Here is a 19,414-nt window from a genome sequence, read left to right on the forward strand (position 1 = left end):
GAAAGTGTTTGCCTAAAGAGGGGATATTGGAAAGTCTCCCACTGAATGTTGATATTCTTTTGCATGTGAAGGAAATGTGAAAATATACCAGAAATTTCTTCATTTAGGTCATGCAACATACTATAAAGATTAAAAAGGCAGGAAGAAATTGATTCAGTTAACACTTTAAATGTATGCATCACTACAAGTAAACATATGTTTCTCTTTCTCCCTTTTTCTGCACAGTAATGAAGTTTTAGGTAATAAAATGTGTTGCCTGAAGATAAGAGGTATTATCTGAAACACAGTTCTGTCAATTGAATTGTCTCCTATTACTTCCATTGAAGTTCTAGCAGATTTTTTGATTCCACTGATTTTTAAGAATACTGAAGAACACAAGATACTGGAATTGGAATATGCACTGCTAATTTATAACGTTTAACCGTGAGGGAGGCAGGACATAATAGGGAGGAAGTGACTTATTATAAATGAGTTCTTAGCATTTAACTTGTGCTTCTTTATAATGCTATATCTGCCCCTGAGCATTCCATCTTAACTTGCAATACTGGTTGTGTGTTTATTTAGTGTTTTGTCCTAGTATTTAAACAGTAAAACTTGCAATGAAATGAGATTGGAGAACTATCCTCCTGTATATTCAAACTGCTTTTATTTAAATGAACTAATTTAGGTAAAACTGAATCAGATAGCTGAATGCCAACAGAACAAGGAAAATTGTGGTTTGACGCTATCACTAACTAAAACAAAGTGTTTTCCATTTAAAATCCACACAGTGTTGAATAAACACCCCTATAAATATTTAGCCTTTTCCAGGTATTTACCATCAGCTAAACTACTCTAGATTCACAATAAAGGAATGCCATTTTTTTATATAGAATCATTTATAGACAGTTCAAGCAACACAAAGACATTTCACTTCCAGAGTCGAGTCCTGCTCTCATGTCACTCACCAACTTGAGCCACTGAGGATTTTTACTAGTGTAAGAGTAAATCTGGTCATCATTCTCTGGCTCATTTGGTGCTATTTCGTGAAACATCTAAACAGGCTCCAGGCTCAAGTTGGAAGAGGCCAAAACAGGAAGTGGCCCAGAAGTGTGTAATAGGTTAAGAATTCTAGCGCTCTGATCCTCTGAAGTCAATAGAACTACTGACAGTGTGTCAAATTAAGTATGTGGGCAGGGCTTTACAGGATGGAGGGTGCATGTAGCACAAGTTAAGTGGTAGTGCAGACATGGCCTATGTTGGCAAAACGTGTGTCACTCACACATCCCCGAGCGACAGTTTTGCCAGCATAGGTGGTAGTGTGTACAGCATTATGTCGGCAGGAGAGCTTCTCCCACTGACACAGCAACTGCCACTTGTTGGGGTGGTTTTATTATGTCAACGAGACAGCTTTCTGTTGGCATAGAGTGGCTACCTGAGTGATCTTCAGCAGTGCAACTGGATCAGTACAGCTGTGCTTCTATCAGCTCGCTAGTGTAGACATGGTCTTAGTCACTAGAGGGCTACTCCCACCGACCCAAAATACAACACAAATTCCAATGGCGCTGAGAGGCAGAGTGAGAGGCTGAAAGGACCCTGAAGTCCCTTTTGTGTCCTGGCTCTGGCCACCATAGAGAACGGGAAGGCCAGGCTGAACTTCAGACTTACTGTGAGACTCCTGTGCTAAAGCTACTACAGTGACCCAGTGTGGGGATTTTGTTCTTTTGCAAGCACTGGTAGGGGTTTGCTCAAGGAGTTCTGTTGGAGGAGAAGGTATGTGTAGAAGCAGCTAGGGGCAGTGTGCTGGGAAAGAAACAGCCCTGATTAGGGGGCGGGGCTTCTCTGACTAGGGGGCCTATAAAGATAGCCAGCTGGTCTGGCAATTCTTGTGTACCTAGACTGAGGCACCTTAAATAAGCCTGATTTTCAAAAAGCACTGACCACCCATTCTCTGAACATCAGGCCTCTTTAAAGCATTTTAATCTGACCCCTCCCCCCAAATTGAATCACCCCAAACTGCTGCCAAATTTTGGAGAAAGTTTAGAATAATCATTATTATTATAATTTTGCAGCCAGATTCTCCGCTTTTGGAAAACTAACATAATCCCATTGGTTATGTTGATTTACGCTAAGAAATTGACCCTTTATCTGTGTGTTAGCCCACACCTTGAAGGTTTGGGCATATACTTGGTTGGCATTTTATAACAGCATCCTCACAGAAACAAGTAGAAATTAAAGGTAAACTTTGTTTAAACAAATTAATACAACCTTCTTAGATTAGATAATTTTTTTAAAAAATCATTGTTCAAGACAAGTTATCAAAATAATATTTTTCTCAAAAGCTATTGTAATGGTCCTCTCTCGGGGTCTGGTTGAGGAGCGTGGCTTCTAGTAGGTTGGCTCCCAAGGCTGCTTAAGGCTGTCCTCCCTGGGCTTCTTCCTCTTGTCCCCTCCAGTGGCCAGCTCAATCCAAGGCCTTCCCCTGGTGGGGAAATCCAAACCAAAAGAAGTAAGAGGAAGTTACCAATGTCCAAGGTCACAGGATACTTCCCTCTCTGGTTGTCTCTGGGCTGCAGGTCTACTCACCTCCAGCTCTGCCACCCAAATGAGCTAATCCCTGCATTTTAATTCCTCCAGCAGACGGAGCTTTTGCTGCTGGTGTAGTGGAGCGGGGCTGGCTGAGCCCAAAATAATCCCTTAACCTCCATCCAGTTTCAAGATTTTCTGAAGGCTACATCAAAACATAAAATGGAAAGAAAAAAAAATAAGAAACTTTTTTTTTTTTTTGCAGCCAGCGTATGTTATATAACAGATTCCATCCAATGTTATTTAGGTTCCAGAAGTTCACACAGACTCATCCTTATGAACTGCACCAGTGGGGCTGAGAGATAATTAGAGTCAAAGCATTTACAGCAGTCCTATCTACTACTTCTTCCTCCTCCTCACTCCCTGCTTTTTTTTTTTTTAATATATCCTCAAGCAATTTGGCTCCTGAGGCACAGTCCCAAAAGATAAAAAAGTCTTTCCGTCATGGATGACTCCTTCTAGCTGGTAATAGTATAACACGCTTGATTCCTTCCTCTACGAAGACTTCTTTTTTAAAGGCAGCTGCAGCTCTTGGGTAGCTGGATGGCTCAGGGGGTCATAATAGATGATGCATCCAAACTGCTAGAGACTAAGTTGTTGCCTTCTCATGGGCTTCCAGTGGCCTATGGAAAATTAATTTAGTGGTCTTAATTCATACCCCCACTATAGGCATTAGTTGGAACTCCTAGCATAGAGAGGCCAAGGGCTGTATGATTGTGGGGAATAGACTACCTTCTCACATCCCTAGATATGGTCCCACCAGGCAAGGATTGAAGCACTCTTGTGGGCACAGTGAGGAATCCTGAACTCCTGTTACAGCTGTTGTGTGGATAAATAGAGGGAACATCAGTCTCAAGGGTTTGAGGTTGGAACCTTTCACAAGCGCTGTATTCACATATAAAGAATGTATGTGTGTGTGCGCATGTGATCACACATGCATGTTAAGTAAATGCAAGGGCACCAGTCCTTTTCTCCCGGCAGTGTTGATTTTTGAGGGGAGGGGAAGGATGGAATGGGAGAGAAATAGAATAATCTCAGTTATCCCTGCTAGGTTCAATTTCTTTCTGGTTTCCACTCACATGAACTGTACACATGCGTTTTGTTTCCCGTCTATGCATAGGATATGTGAGACAAAGTTCTCAATAGAGGCACTCAAAGAAAGCTCATCTTTAATGTGCTGTCATGTAATTTTTAACACAGCTCTTAGGTTACTAAATCAGAGATGCAGGGGAAGACTATATGATGTTGGGCCTCGAAAGAGAGGACGAGAAGCTTGAATTTGAAATATAGGGCAATGCAGAGCCAAGGAAGAGATTTTAAGAAGGGGAGTGACAAGCTTGAAAAGATAGTTGAAGATGGTTATTGTGGTTACATTTGGAAGAAGAGACGGGAGACTAGGGTGTGTTTCTTGTGGGGTCCTACCGGGATTAGTTCTTGGCCATATGCTATTTAACATTTTTATTAATGGCCTGGAAGAAAATATAAAATCACCACCAATAAACTTTTCAGATGACAAAAATTGGGAGTAGTAAATAATGAAGAGGGCAGGTCATTGATACAGAGTGATCTGGATCATTTGGAAAACTGGGTGTAAGAAAACAATATGCATTTTAATACAGCTAAATATACATCTAAACATCTAGGAACAAAGAATGTAGGCCATGTGTACAAGATGGGGGATTCTATCCTGGGAAGCCGTGAGTCTGGAAAAGGTCATGGTGGATAATCAGATGAACATGAGCTCAGTGTGATTCTGTGGCCAAAAGACCTAATGTAATCCTGGGATGCATAAACAGGGGAATGCCAAATAGAAATAAAGAGGTTCTTTTACCTCCATATTTGACACTGGTGCAACCACTGCTGGAATACAGTGTCCAATTCTGGTGCCCACAATTCCAGAGGGATGTTAATAAAATTAAGAGTGTTCAGAGAAGAGCCACAAGAATGATTACAGGATTACAAAACCTGCTTTACAGTGGTTGACTGAAGGAAGTCAATCTGATTAGCTGAACAAGGAGAAGGTTAAGGGAGGACCAGGGGTGGCTCTAGACATTTTGCCGCCCCAAGCACGGAGGGTCCGCTGGTCCTGCGGCTTCAGCGGACCTCCCACAGGCGTGCCGAAGGCATCCTGCCTGCCGCCCTTGCTGCGCCGGTAGAGTGCCCCCCACGGCTTGCCGCCCTAGGCACGCGCTTGGAGCACTGGTGCCTGGAGCCACCCCTGGGGAGGACAATTACAGTCTGTAAGTACCTACATGACGAACAAATATTTAATAATGGGGTCTTCAATCTAGCAGAGAAAGGTATAACATAATCCAATGGCCAGAAGTGGAAGCTAGACACATTTCAGACTGGAACTAAAGCATACATTTTTAGTAGTGAGAGTAATTAACCATTGGAACAATTTACTATGAGACATCGTGGATTCTACATCATCAACAGTTTTTAAATAATTGGATTTGGGTGTTTTTTCTAAAAGATCTGTTCTAGGAATTGTTTGGGGGAAGTTCTCTGGCCTGTGTTATACAGGGTGTCAGATTAGATGATGACAACAGTCCCTTCTGGAATCTATGAAATATCCGAACTCCTTAAGAGTGGACAGTATTCGAGGCAGGAGATGTTTATGCATGGACAAGTGATCTAGTTGTAAGATAAGAGGAGGAAGATTTTTGTATATGTTGTAGAGCAGGAAGCAAAGGGTTCCAGCTGGGTAACAGGATGGCAATGTGATCAACAGCAACAGGGAGTGGTTATAGTGGAGAGGGACAGGGAGGGTCCTACTAAATGAAACACTGAACTATATGGTGTGATGGTCAGTGCTCATTGGAGGCATCACCCAGTAGTTTGGGGGTTTGGGGCCTCCTAAATGCAGAGGGGAGCTGGTAGAGGATCCAAGGCCTCCCCACTCCACCAGCTCCAGCCCAAGGCCCTGTAAGAGTTAGTAAACGTCCAGCACCCAGGAGTGCCTTAAAGCTGCCCTCACTGGGCTACTTCCTACCTCCCACTCTATAGTCCGAGTTATGCAGTCTGTTATAAACAGGTAATAGGAAAAAAGGTCCTAACTGCGCCTTCAGTGCATCCAGGTCCAGCAGATAGGCACCTCTTCTCTAAAGGAAGGCACCTGCAACATCCCTTCTCAGGAACACTCAAGGCAGGTTCTTCTCCTTTCCCTGTCTGGCTTCCTTTTAAGCTCCCTCTTCCATCTGGGGCATGCTCTGCAGGTGCGGCTTGGTGGGCTCGTTTGGGCCCAGTGCTGGTCTTTAACCCTTTCAGTTCTAGTGCAGGTCTTATACAGCCCCTCACAGTGAGATTCTAGTGCCCTAGATTGGAGTATCTATCAAATGACGAGCTGGGTCAGGAAAGATGTGCAATGGAGGGGAGCTGGAACAGGGTTTTGAATTATTTAAGGACTCACATAAAAGGGGGGATTCCAGTTGTTGTGCTCAGGTTTGGTTCCGCAAGGTCACTTTCAACAGATTAGTAACCTGCATTTATCTAGAAATTATGGAACCAGTGTTCAGAATAGGAGACTATATTGACGTTTGCGTACAAAAGGTTCATAACAAGCTGGTTGAGTGGCTAATCCTTTCTCTCTAGGATTGGTCTCTATGGCCTCTAGAGATGCCTGATTCTATTTTCATTTATATCAATGGGAAAGCTCCAGTAAACTTCACTGGGAGCAGGTTCTAACGAGGAATAATTAGAACTGTAAGGTGATGAATCACACCTGTGCTAGGTCGCAGCCAATCCACAAGCCAGGCACTGGTCTTGTGACTCTCAGACCAGTTATATAAGTCTCACAGGAGGACTAGCAGTTCAGTCTGCTCAGGGTCATGCCAAGGCTTGGAACTTGATCCTTCCTGTCAGTGGCAACAGACTCCCCAAGCCTTGCTCCTGATCCTGCCCTGGGCTCCTGATTCTTGCTCCAACCACTAGGAGTGACTGCTCCAGCTCCAACCACTAGGCATCCCCATCCCCATCACAGTTTCTGACAAGACCTATATAGACTTCTACAGGTTTCAGTCAAGCCCAGGGTTCTCAAGCTGTTCTTAGAGGTATGGTGTTACAATAATGGTCACTAAGGCTGAGTCCATATTTAGACTCCTAGATACTTAATGTCTGAGGTTCTGAGTACCCACAGATCCCACTAGGTACAGTAGGACTTAGGCCCATGTATTTAGGTCTGAAATGGGATAGATATACACACACACGCAGAAGGCTACAGTTCAAGATCTGCACATTCATTTGCATGTACCTCATTCATCATGGAAATCATAGAAATGTGGGATTGGAAGGGACCTTAATAAGTCATCTAGTCCATTCCCCTGCACTGGGGCAGAACTAAGTATTATCTAGACGATCCCTGACAGATGTTGGTCTTACCTGTTGCAGTCATTGAGGATGGAACAAAGCAGCTGAGCAACAGCTCATGGGAGCCGCTATACAAGAGAGCTTTTAGATCTGGAAGTGAGTGGGAATCCAGTTTGCAATTCACTAACTTTTGTATGAAATGGATGATGCCATATATCAACACCTATAACTGGAGTGGAAGGAAGGTCTTGTGGTTTAAGTGTTGGCTTGGGGCTAAGGAAATCTCAGGGTTCAGATACCCCTATACTGCTCATGTGAAGTAATTTCCTGTAAAGACAAGTCACTTCAATCTTAATTTTTCATAGGTGAGGAGCACCTGCCACTCATGCAACATGAGAAGTCCGAGTCCAGCAAAAATAAAACTAGGACATAATATTCATGTGATCCTAAATATGTGATGTATCCAAATCAACAGGGGAACTCCAGGAGCATGTAGGCCTTTACCAAGCGATGGTCTCAAGCGATGGTACAATAACAAAATTGTGATGGTAGAGAAATCTGCAGAAAACTTCCTAACCATGCAATACAATTATCCAACCCAAAAACCATAATGGGACAAGTCACTCCTCAGTAACTTGGAGAATTATGGAAGATAACAGTATACTCAAGCTTTACCTGCCAGTATCAGATACCCAGAGGGCTAGGAGAAAAAGGTTTTATTTTATTTTTTTCTGCTGAACCAAGATGACGCCCGCCCCCCTCTGAAAAACAGAGTGAAAAATCACTTTTCATAAGTTGGGTCCTCTCGATCATAAGGGGTAGCTTCAGCCAGACAGGGCTAAAGAAGAAGTAGATTGTGAATTCCACCATTTATATTGCCCCATTTCAGCTTGAAATATATTGGAAAACGTCATATGCTAAAGTTCTTGGGTATCCAGAGAAAGCAATGGAGTTCACACACTAAGCTTCTATGAACAGTTCTTGGGCCTGAACTAAAAATTAAGCAGAGAACTAATGCACAAGCTGGTTTTAAGTATTTTTGTATTCAATTTGCTCAGCTCCACTCCAGTCTAATAGATTTAGTGCATTTTCCATACAATTTGTCAGACAAATTTAGCCTCTTTTTGTGCCTGTGAATTCTCCACAAACTAGTTTATGATTTCTCTTAAACAGGGGCAGCTCTAGCTTTTTTGCCACTGCAAGCATGACAGTCAGGCAGCCTTAGGCGGCTTGCCTACAGGAGGTCCCGGGTCCCACAGATTCGGCGGCTTGCCTGCGGAAGGTCCGCCGGTCCCACCGCTGAATTGCCGCCGAATCCGCAGGACTGGTGGACCTCCTGCAGACAAGCTGCCAAAGGCAGCCTGACTGACGCCTTCACAGGTGCCTGGAGCCGCCACTGCTCTTAAAAATATATGAGCAAATAATTTCTATGAATAATTCTTGGTAGATTATTCATGAGCAGTTCATTGTGTGTATTTGATTTTCAAAATTTGAGCTGTATCACATGGTTTGTATGGTAAATCTGATTTTAAGATTTATGCTCTTCCAATAAAAGAACAGAAAAAAATACCACATGACCAGTCAAAACTTTCTACTAATATTCAATATTTGCTTAAATTCAGAATTTCTGGGAACACTTCTGCCAGCACACTTGTTCATTAGAATACCCTGGAAAAATAACATAGAAGTGGCAAAAATAATAACACAGCAGAAGATAATTCAATTTTGTATTTAAGCATATGTTCTCAGAACAATTTTTCCATTATTTGCCTGGGTCTACTAGAGATACAGATGTTGACACCAGTCAGACTTCTCATGTAATTCAAGATCAGGACACCTTATTACATGTTCTGTAATTTTAAGTTTTCTTGCCTTGTAAGGAATGCCTTAGGCAAACTTGAAGTAACAGGGCCAGATACTCACGTTTTTTGATTTGGTGTAGCTCTAATAAATATCTTGATTTACACTTCCTGAGAAGCTGTCCAATGAATTCTACGTTAATTCCTTTAATTTTTTTTAATACTGCATATAATGATGCATGAAGAGAAAAAGTATCTGTGAGTTATCGTTCAGAAAAGATAAGAAGATGACAATGACATCTTGTGGTCATTAAAAATCTCATTGCACTTTTTGGAAGAATAGTGATGTTAACTTCAGGGTCTTTGCCAAATTCTGGAACACTGATGTGTTCTCACAAGCTTAATTTACCCTAATGACAGACCTCAGTGGTGCACTGAATCAGAAGGAAAGTCCATGAGGACTTTACAGTCAACCATAGGTTGAACCTATTGCAGTCTAGCTTTGAGGTGTCCAAAGGATGCATCACAATGGTTCATTTCTGAAAGGAAAAGGCACAGACTTCTGGTTAGTTAAAGAGGAGACAAGTTATTTCTGGCTATTTACTGCCATTTGGGTGTTTTAAAACAGCAATTGGTGCCAAAGCCCAAGGAAGAGTTGTCCAGTGAGATCCTGACACAATGCTTCACCTTGACAATTAGATGCACTCTCTAGCCAGTCCCTTATAGGGCATTCCTTCCCCACCAGCAGCCCACTGCTTTTCAGCTATTTCTTTTAGGCACTGGAGACTAGCTTTTTTCATTGTTTTACTTTCCTGGTGACTATTTTTAATTTTTACTGATGTAATAAAAACAGAAAAGAAAAGTGTATCTGGCTGATTAGGTAGAGCTTAGTACCCTAGGGGACATCCCACACCATATCAATGCATCCTATTGGTTTTATAGGTTATTTTAAAATCAGGCTCACAGCTCCTTTGGAGCCATTACATTTTAAAGTGTAGCCATGTAATTACAACATTACTTATTTAAATGTTACAGATGGGTAATCTTGAATATATCTGTAAAGACAGAACAAAAGAACCCCAAAACCTAGTCAGGCCCTGATGAAACAAAGCATCCCTGTTCAGCAAAACATTTAAGAACATGCTTTAGATGTTAAGTCTTACTAACTACATTAAGATGATGAGATGCTCCCATACTATGATAATGGGTGAGGCATAGAAGTACTTTAGATGAGTAGAGAGAGAGAGAGAGAGAGAGAGAAAAAAAAAAAAAAAACTTAAAATCAATGAAAAAGCATGGACTTAAATGGACTCACTCCCCCCACCCCCAAGTATGTTTTGGAAAAATGCCCCAAACAATTAATTCATACTGGGTTGATTTAAAATATTTATTTTCAAGGCTCCCCTTCTATAAAGATGTGACTCACTATAAATACTTGTGCTATTACTTTTGAATCTTAAGTGAAAATGATTCAAGAAGGATGCAAAGAATCCTGTGGCACCTTATAGACTAACAGACGTTTTGCAGCATGAGCTTTCGTGGGTGAATACCCACTTCTTCGGATGCCAGCTTCGTGGGAGCTTTCACCCACGAAAGCTCATGCTGCAAAACGTCTGTTAGTCTATACGGTGCCACAGGATTCTTTGCTGCTTTTACAGATCCAGACTAACCCAGCTACCCCTCTGATACTTAAGAAAGGATGGGGAGAGGAGGGAAGGAATGGAGAAGAAATCATCTCTTCCCTTTCTTCTCCACCAAACTGTCATCTGCACCGTGCCCAAGACGCATCAAGAATAGACTGGATCATTTATCAAAGGCAGAGAGCAGCCTCATGCTCTGAGAGACATTGCTCTAAGGTGCTTTTACTACATGGTTGTGACTCGCTGGATTGTCTTAGTCAGCAAATATCCTGGACCAACATCAGAACCAAATGGCTGAGATTTTCAAAGGCTTAACGGGTGCCCAGACCCTACTGAAAGTCAATGAAAGTCGGGTGGCTAAGGCCCTTTTGTGCCTTGAAAAAATCTCCCACAAACAAACAGTTACTTATTGAAGTGTAAGTTGGCATTAAGTGGGAGAGGCAGAGATAATGATCTTGACTTTCTTCTGCAAAACATTGAGATTATGGCTAGAGAAGCTTTTCGTCCATCACTGTAGAGACACTATATGGCTCTGGACTCTCAGTCCACTCAATTGCACTGTCCACCCAGTTTCTTTTACAGATGGTTTTTTTTTTTTTTGTTTTGTTTTTTAAGATCCGCAGTGTAAGAGTTCATGAGTTTGTAATCAAGTCACCACTCAATCTTTTTGATAACATAAACAGATTGAGCTATTTAAGGCTCTTACCATCAGGCATTGTATCCAGCCCTCAAATAATTTTCGTGGGTCTCCTGTGGACCCTCTCCAATTTTTCAGCATCCATTTAAAATGGTGGGCATCAGAACTGTATACAGTTATTTTAGTATCAGTCTCAGCAATGCTTTATACAGAGTTAAAATCACCTCCCTAGATCCTGCTCCAGCTCACTACTTCCCAACTCACATACATCCAAGGGCAGAGTGGGGAAAAAGGAAAAAAAAAGAAAAAGAAAAAAAAAAGGAATTTTGCCACATTCCCTTTTAAAAATATCTATATCAGGGAGGACAATTTTTATTTATTTATTTTATCTTATGTTACAGAACGACCGGCAGACACCATTAGAGAAACTGAGAGCCACTGAGGAAGGATCCCAAATATAGCCCAAGATAAGCAAGTCCTTTTAAAAGCAGTATACAGTTGTGAGATGTCTGATCACAGAAATATCCAGTGAGGTTCCATTGGGGTAGTTTTCTTCCCTGTGAGTTTGTAGCACTTGGGACAATACAAAAATTCTGCTTTCACTAAGACTTCTCATTGCATTCTTCTTTATGTGCAACATGAGAGCTGTTTTTAGCAGCATTAGTCAGTATGTGCACTTGTCAAATTAATGTCAAGAAAGACTTCAAATTGGCTAAAGAAAGTCTTTCCTTCCAACAGCAAACTCTAGTTAGAACACACATGCTCTGAACTAGTCACACATGCCATCTGACTAGCAGTTGCCAAGCCTTTGGATGTTCTGCTTGGATGAAGCACAATTCACTGCATTTTATCAACTTGGCATCAGAGCTGCAGCTGCCTTTCCCTTTTAGCAAAGCCATCCCGGTACATTTGCAAACATGCCTCCACACTGGAAGCAAAGTCAACCAGCAACAGATCTTGAGGTTTAGACAATTATACTAGTGTTTCCACTTGCAGTTGCCATAGGTGGGGAGTTAGAAAGCAATAACTTTCATGAGACTAAAAAGGAAAATTAAAGCATTCTTATCATAGAGATGAACAGGAACATGGATGAAAGTGGATTTCATTTGATAAAACTGGCAGCACTTACATATTCCAGGACACTATGGAATGGTATAAAATGTGAGTTTCTGAATAGGAGCGAAATAGTCAAAGGAAACCAGTATGCATGTTGACTTCTTTTGATACAGTCTCCCACAGTATTCTTGCCAGCAAGTTAAAGAAATATGGGCTGGACGAATGGACTATAAGGTGGATAGAAAGCTGTCTAGATCATTGGGCTCAACAGGTAGTGATCCAAGGCTCCATGTCTAGTTGGCAGCAGAGTGCCTCAAGGGTCAGTCTTGGGGCCGGTTTTGTTCAATATCTTCATTAATGATCTGGAGGATGGCGTGGACTGCACCCTCCGTAAGTTTGCGGATGACACTAAACTGGGAGGAGTGGTAGATATGCTGGAGGGGAAAGATAGGATACAGAGGGACCAAGACAAATTAGAGGATTGGGCCAAAAGAAATCTGATGAGGTTCAACAAGGACAAGAGCAGAGTCCTGCATTTAGGACGGAAGAATCCCATGCACTGCTACAGACTAGGGACTGAGTGGCTAGGCAGAAAAGGATCTAGGGGTTACAGTGGATGTGAAGCTAGATATGAATCAACAGTGTGCCCTTGTTACCAAGAAGGCTAACGGCATTTTGGGCTGTATGAGCAGGAGAATTGCCTGCAGATCAAGGGACTTTGTGAGGCCTCATCAGGAGTACTGTTTCCAGTTTTGGACCCCACACTACAAGTAGTATGTGGAAAAAATGGAAAGAGTCCAGTGGAGGGCAACAAAAATGATTAGGATGCTGGAGCACATGACTTTTGAGGAGAGGCTGAGGATTATTTAGTCTGCAGAAGAGAAGAATGAGGAGGGATTTGATAGCTGCTTTCAACTACCTGAAAGGGTGTTCCCAAAAGGATGGATCTAGACCGTTCAGGGGTAGCGGATGACAGAACAAGGAGTGATGGTCTCAAGTTGCAGTGGGGGAGGTTTAGGTTGGATATTAGGGAAAAACTTTTTCACTAGTAGGGTGGTGAAGCACTGGAATGGGTTACCTACGGAGGTGGTGGAATCTCCATCCTTAGAGGTTTTTAAGGCTTGGCTTGACAAAGCTCTGGCTGCAATGATTTAGTTGGGGATTGGCCCTGCTTTGAAGAGGGGGTTGGACTAGATGACCTCCTGAAGTCCTTTCCAACCCTGGTATACTATGATTCAGGGATGAATTTGGCTCAAGCAGTTACACAGGGATAACTCTGCCCCTATGAAACTAGAAAGGCAAGTGGGGTTTATTGCTAAACAGTGCTTCTTAATTTTTCACCATTCGTTTCCCTCCGGTCTGTCCACGCTCTAGGTGAGATCCTTCTCCAGTAATATGGTGCTGGGGGTTGGGTGCATCCCCCAGGTTAAGAACCCATGGTTTAGAACACAGTACTATGAACCAAGACTTATGGGTTCCATCGCCAGCTCCTCCACTCATTCATTATTGATTGTTGACAAGTCAATTAACCTGGCTTGTTTGTAAAAAAAATAAAAAGAAGGAAGGGGAACTATTTCCTCATCTCGCTGGCTTAATCAATTACTGTATGAGCAAGCACTTCAATATCATGGGGTATATGGTGTGCACTCTTTGCTCTACAAGTAATCTAAGGAGGTACAGAGAATTCTCTCTCAAATGCTTGATGGTGGGTCACGCTCACACATTCCGAGTCAAACTGATTGTTATTTAGGGGGAGTCAGGAAGGAATTTTTCCTCAAGTCAGATTGTCAGGTACTTTATGGGCGGGGGGGATGTTTCTGCCTCCCTCTGCAGCACAGGGCACAAGGAACACTTGCTAGGTTCATATGGGCTAGGTTCAATTTTCTGCCATTGCCAGGACCTCAAGCACTGGTGTAATCCGGGTCTCTCCTAGTGTCTGCCAGTGGCACACAATAGTTTAGCCTCTTGAGGGCTGCAATACTTTAGCCTAATCCAAGTTATTGGTCTCAACATTTTTAGCTCAAACTATTTTTTTTCTCCGGATGCAAAAATGGCCTTTTCTTAAAAAAAAAAAAAAAAGAATGTTTTTTTATTTACGAAATAATTTTTCCCCTGACAAAAAGATTTGCTTTTCAGTTTTCATTGCTGCTTCCCCCATTGTCAAAAAAACTGAAATATTCACCACAGTTAAAAAACAAAATAAGTCATTCCTGTTCAAAGCTTGTGCAATGAAAACTAAGCATTTCCCATAAAATTTAGCAGCATTCTTCAAGCTGTGTAATGATCTACGTAATGGCTGAGAGGTGGTACTATCCTGTTGTAAAAACACTGTAGCGGGGTTTTGATAGGGAAAAATCAGATGCTTTAAGTTCTGGCATTCTGACTAGCCATGTATTGGTTAACCACAACTGGTAATGACCAGTTGCTCAGCAAAACCCAGGAAACCCCCTCTAATGTCAAATAAATAAATAAATGAAAACAACTGGCCTCTCTCTCACTAATCTGAACTCTGTTTGAAAGGAAGGAGAAAAACAAAGTAGCACAAAAGAAAAAAAATTCAGCTCCTCTTATGTCCCCAACATAAAGCTGTATTGTATTTCAAAGTACTTTTCAAGCTGTTTGGATACACATCGACTTTTGAGGGGAACAGGAAAGAAAAAAAGACAAGGAAAGAAACTCACCAGCTTTTAAGCCCTGAGCACTAATGAATTATTTTCCCCTGTGTTGCTTTACAAGCCTGCTCTCTCTTTTCTATACACTTTTCTTAACATGGCAAAGTATTAACTCAGCGGTAAGCTAACAGCCTCATGGAGCTATGGGAGGATGCATTTGACTTTTCTGCTGAAAAACAATATTCTTTATGAGGCAACAGATAATGCAGTGGAAATCATAATGATTCTTGGAAGACTCAATGGTTTCAAGAGTGTGGGTTGTACTATGGGGCCTTTCAACTATTTTACCATCATTTCAAATGGAGTGTAGCTTAGTAGTCACCTGAAACTCCTACCCCAGCTTGATTAGCTGGAGCTAAAAACCTCCCCTGGTGAATAGGGGCTTCCTGCATCTGGCAGCTTTGGAAGTTGTAAAGGGGGCACAGTAGATGGGCTTCTGCCCTGGATTCAGGGATGATGAGAGGCACTTCTGAAAATGCCATCTGGGCTTCTATGCTGCTGACCCTGGCTCCGTGGTAGTGATTAAACTGCTGGCCATAGATGATCCTCTTGATCCTTAGAAGTGACCCCATGGTGGGTCAGGCTGGTGGCATCAAAAGATGAAGGGAAACCGTTCCTTATAACTACAACTGCAGAGATGTCTCCAGCATCAGTGGAAGTGAGACTGTATGAAAGGGACAGAGAGGAGGCTGATGCTAAGTGAGTGGAGGGAGAGGCCTGGGAATAGAGACATTGGACTTTGATTCCCTATTGCAGCCATTACACCCACTGAGAGTAAATGCAAACTGGTTAGAAAATGCCAAGCAATTGTGATGGTTGCAATCGGCACAGATGTGACTGTACAAGGGAGAATCAGGTCCAAGATCTGTGATGGCAGGTGGAAAAAGCCAAAAGAGAGGATTTTAGAACTGAGGGCAATTTTGAAATAGACCCAGAAGTGAATGTGGAGCCAGCAGCACTGTTTGTATATGGGGTGGTGGTGTGATCCTGCACTGTTTTAGATACCACATCATTGGTTCACAGTGTAAAGTACATCTCATTCCCTTCTAGTGGCTAGTCCACACAGGTGATAATAACCTACCAGTGATGCTAGTTAATGACCAATAGCTCTAGTGGTCGAGCTGTAACATTTGGGTTGAAGTTCCTGAGTTCAAACAGTCTGCTTCATGTCCTTAGCATTTCACAAATCTCCCAGTGATCTGGGAGGATATCTGCTACATGAATGGACATCTTCAGTGTTACATGCACATAGGGGCTCATTTTGTGATGATTCGGGGAGAGTCACAATAATATAGTTCCCCTAAACTTTGCTGAACACTTCAGTGTCTTCCTCAAGGCTTCCAAACCACCACAGCAACATTTATACTTACAGAATTTCCTTTCATCCCCTGCACTTCTTTCTCCAGCCTTGTTATAATTTCATTTATTCATACAAAAGCTGCCTGGCAGCAGCAGCAAATGCATTTGAAAGAAGGTTGTTGAAATGAGGAGGGAGAGGAGCTGAATGAGTTTAATACCATTCTGGCATCTCGTGACACCTTTCGCCGTGACACCTCTCAGGAAAGGCTGTGCTTTAGCCTGTGGCAGAATGTCTCCTTAACACCCAGGCTGTGTCCTCTGTTTGAAAAACAGCTGGAGAGCGGGATGAGAAAGCAGTTGAAAGCAGGCACGGCGGAGGTGGCAGCAAGCAGATTCAATTTCTCCAAGAGTGCTCAAATACCTAGTTATAATAGAGCTAAATATCATCCGTTGTCGTGTCCTGATGTGTATATTGACTTGTTTTCCTTTGTGTCAAGAACTTTCATGTTGTCTTTATCAGCAGCACTTGCAGAACAGGGCAACACATTTTTGCAACTCCACCTGCAGTCTATGAGTTTGTCAAGTAACCACTACTGGAGGGCAATATTAATTGTACAGTATTGTTATGCATTTGTCAAGCAACATTGGTGTACCGAACATTATACAAGGTACACAGCCACCACATGTATTGATTATTTGTATTATTGTAGGACCCATGAGCCCTGGTCATGGCCCAGGACTGTGCTAGGCCCTGTACAAACACAGAACAAAAAAGACAGTCCCTGCCCCAGGGAACTCACAAACTAAGACATGCCAACAGATGGATACAAGAAGACCAAAAAAGGGAATACAAGGAAATAATATGGTCAGCATGATCTCAGCACACCAGCAGCTTAGCCATTGTTAATGTGTTTGTAGGCCTCACAGCCAAGAAGAGTTTTAAGGAGGGTTTTGAAGAAGGATAGTGAGTTTATTTTGCAGACGGTGATGGGCATGATAGAAGAATCCAAATGGAAGACGTATGGCACGATTCTCCCTTTTTATTTCTATTTGCAGTAGCATGCAGGAGCTCCAGTCCTAGCCCAGGCCCCACAGTGACAGATGCAGTTACAAACACAGAACAAACAGATGGTCCCTGCCCCAAAGAGCGCACAATTCGATTGACAGCCGTTTTACACTGACGCAACTCCATGGGGGTTCAGTGGAATTACTCCCCATTTACACCGCTGTAAGGGAGAGGAGGGCTGGGCCCAAGAACAAAGACACAGGGTAAAACTTTCAAAAGCACCAAAGTCATTTAGGTTTCTATGGGATATAGGTGCTTTTGTAAATGAGATTTTGGCTTCTAAGGAATCCATTGAGATTATGTCTACGCTTAGAGTCCGGGGTGTGAGTCCCAGCTTGAGAGGATGTACTCCTGCTAGCTCTCATCAAGCTATCATACTAAAAATAGTAGTGTAGCCATGTTGGCATGGGCTTGACATCTTGAGTATGTACGCATGTGATCTGAGTGTGTTTGTAGCCCATGCCACCACTCACCACTACGTGTGGATGCACTATTTTTCAATTATGCTAGCTTGATCAGAATTAGCACAAGTATGTCTACTCGAGTTGGGAATCACAGCCCTAGCTCCAAGTGCAGATGTAGCCTAAAAGTCATCAGGATTTTGGTTTCTAAATCACTTCTATGCTTTACCCACCATTCACGCCTGGAGGCCCTTGTGATTCAAGGCTACAATGAGCTTGGGCCTTAAGTAGATGCCAACACTCCCATAGAGCCCCGGTGGTTGCGATTTCAATTGAATTTGTAAGCTCTCCTTGTCCAGAATTGTGGACGTTGTACTGTAGACAGGTGCTGTCAAAATGCTCACTGCCTCCCTGTACTGAAGTTTCCTACAGGAGGCCCAATCCGGCAACACTGAGGCCATATTTAGCCTACAAAGCCTACGCCAGCATAGTTTTGTTAGCATAGCCCCCCCTGGTGTAGACACTGCATATGCTGACAGGAGATGTTCCTGTGCCAGTACAGCAACACCACCTCCCTGAACAACATTAGTTCAGCTGACAGAAGCACTCGTCTGTTGGCTTAGTGGTATCTACATTGGAGTTCGGCCAGCATAGCTAGCTGCTTTGGAGGTGTGAATTTTTCATACTTCTCACTGACATCGCTACAGAACTTTGTAGTGGGGACCAGGTATATTTATGTGAGTAATTGTTATTTGTGTAAGTGGGATTACTCATGTGAGCAAGGGCGCCAGTTATCACCTTTGGGTGGGCTAGAGTTTACTTCACTGCTCTTCTCCTAGTGCCTAAAAACACCTCCTATAGAAAAGCAGAGGGAGATCCAGAATTCACTCACTGAGGATTTTCAGCAGGGGTTGCAAAAGGTCAGCCTCCCCACAACCAAGTCCAAACAGAACAATAGAAATTAAACTTCATTCTTAAGTACTGACTTTACAAAATCTTATGACATAGAAACATCATCATCAGCATCGCATGACTACTTTATAAACCACATACATTATTTTCAGAGGTATACATAAACATAAACAAAGAAAACAAATTACATCTAAACATGTCAGTCTTCACAGAAACATAGTAAAAGAAGAAAGAGTTCCCAAAAGCTTAGGCTGAGTTCACTGGAGGCTCAGTCTGATCACCAGAATCTATACAGGCTGCTGAATCAAAAGCACTGCAACAAAATCTTCCCTCCACTTGCTTTTAGCAATATGTGGCTGGAATCTATGCAGACTCTCTCTCCTCCTCTGCTGCAATCACTCACTTATAGCTAGTCAGCTAAGCAATTAACCAACCACTCCATTTAGTACAGAGATCTAAAAACAGCCAGTTGCAAGAAAAATACAAAACTGAGAACAGCAAAATATAAATGGCTCTTATAAGAGAAGAATCGGTGAATCATAGTGGTTTTAACTAAGACAGTTTGGCTAAAATCAAACAACATTCCAAGTATACAATTAAAATAATAGAAACTATTTCCCTCCCACTTTCTCCTTTCTAAAATTAACACTGCCAGGTCTTCCCTGTTGGAAGGTTAACAATATCACTAACCTGCTGCAAAATGCCTCAGAGTTAGGGAAAAAGAAGCCTACTCTCTGGTCCTGGGGCTCAGCTTTTTCCAACCCACACATGGACTTTGTAAAGCAGCTGCCCTGGTTACTTGTCCTCATGGAGCTACAGCTAAGGGACCCTATTGAGCATTCCCAAAATGGCCACACCCAATTCTAGAAACTTCTGAATGTGGTAAGCTAATTGTGCATCTGCCTGACACACCTCATTCCTGCCTGCCCCCTCCCCATAGATCTCATAAAGAGATATCTCCCTATTAAGCTTGTTGGTTACACAAGCTCAGGTTCTTTGGCTTGTCGGCCAGTTTGCTGTATTTGTAAAGCATCCTGTGATAGAAAAGGCACAAGATAA

General features: G+C 42.5%; 1 long non-coding RNA gene across 1 annotated transcript; it reads right to left on the minus strand.

Annotated features, from left to right (window-relative positions):
• Window positions 1–624: 624 nt before the first annotated feature.
• Window positions 625–19,178, minus strand: LOC120383007. The gene is made up of 3 exons (XR_005588325.1): window positions 19,046–19,178; window positions 2,566–2,710; window positions 625–2,461 (listed from the first exon to the last, which is right to left on the minus strand). It is a non-coding gene; the product is annotated as an uncharacterized LOC120383007 (long non-coding RNA).
• Between the last annotated feature and the right edge of the window lie 236 nt (window positions 19,179–19,414).

This window comes from Mauremys reevesii, linkage group 1, assembly GCF_016161935.1.
Source record: "Mauremys reevesii isolate NIE-2019 linkage group 1, ASM1616193v1, whole genome shotgun sequence".
Taxonomy (NCBI): domain Eukaryota; kingdom Metazoa; phylum Chordata; order Testudines; family Geoemydidae; genus Mauremys; species Mauremys reevesii.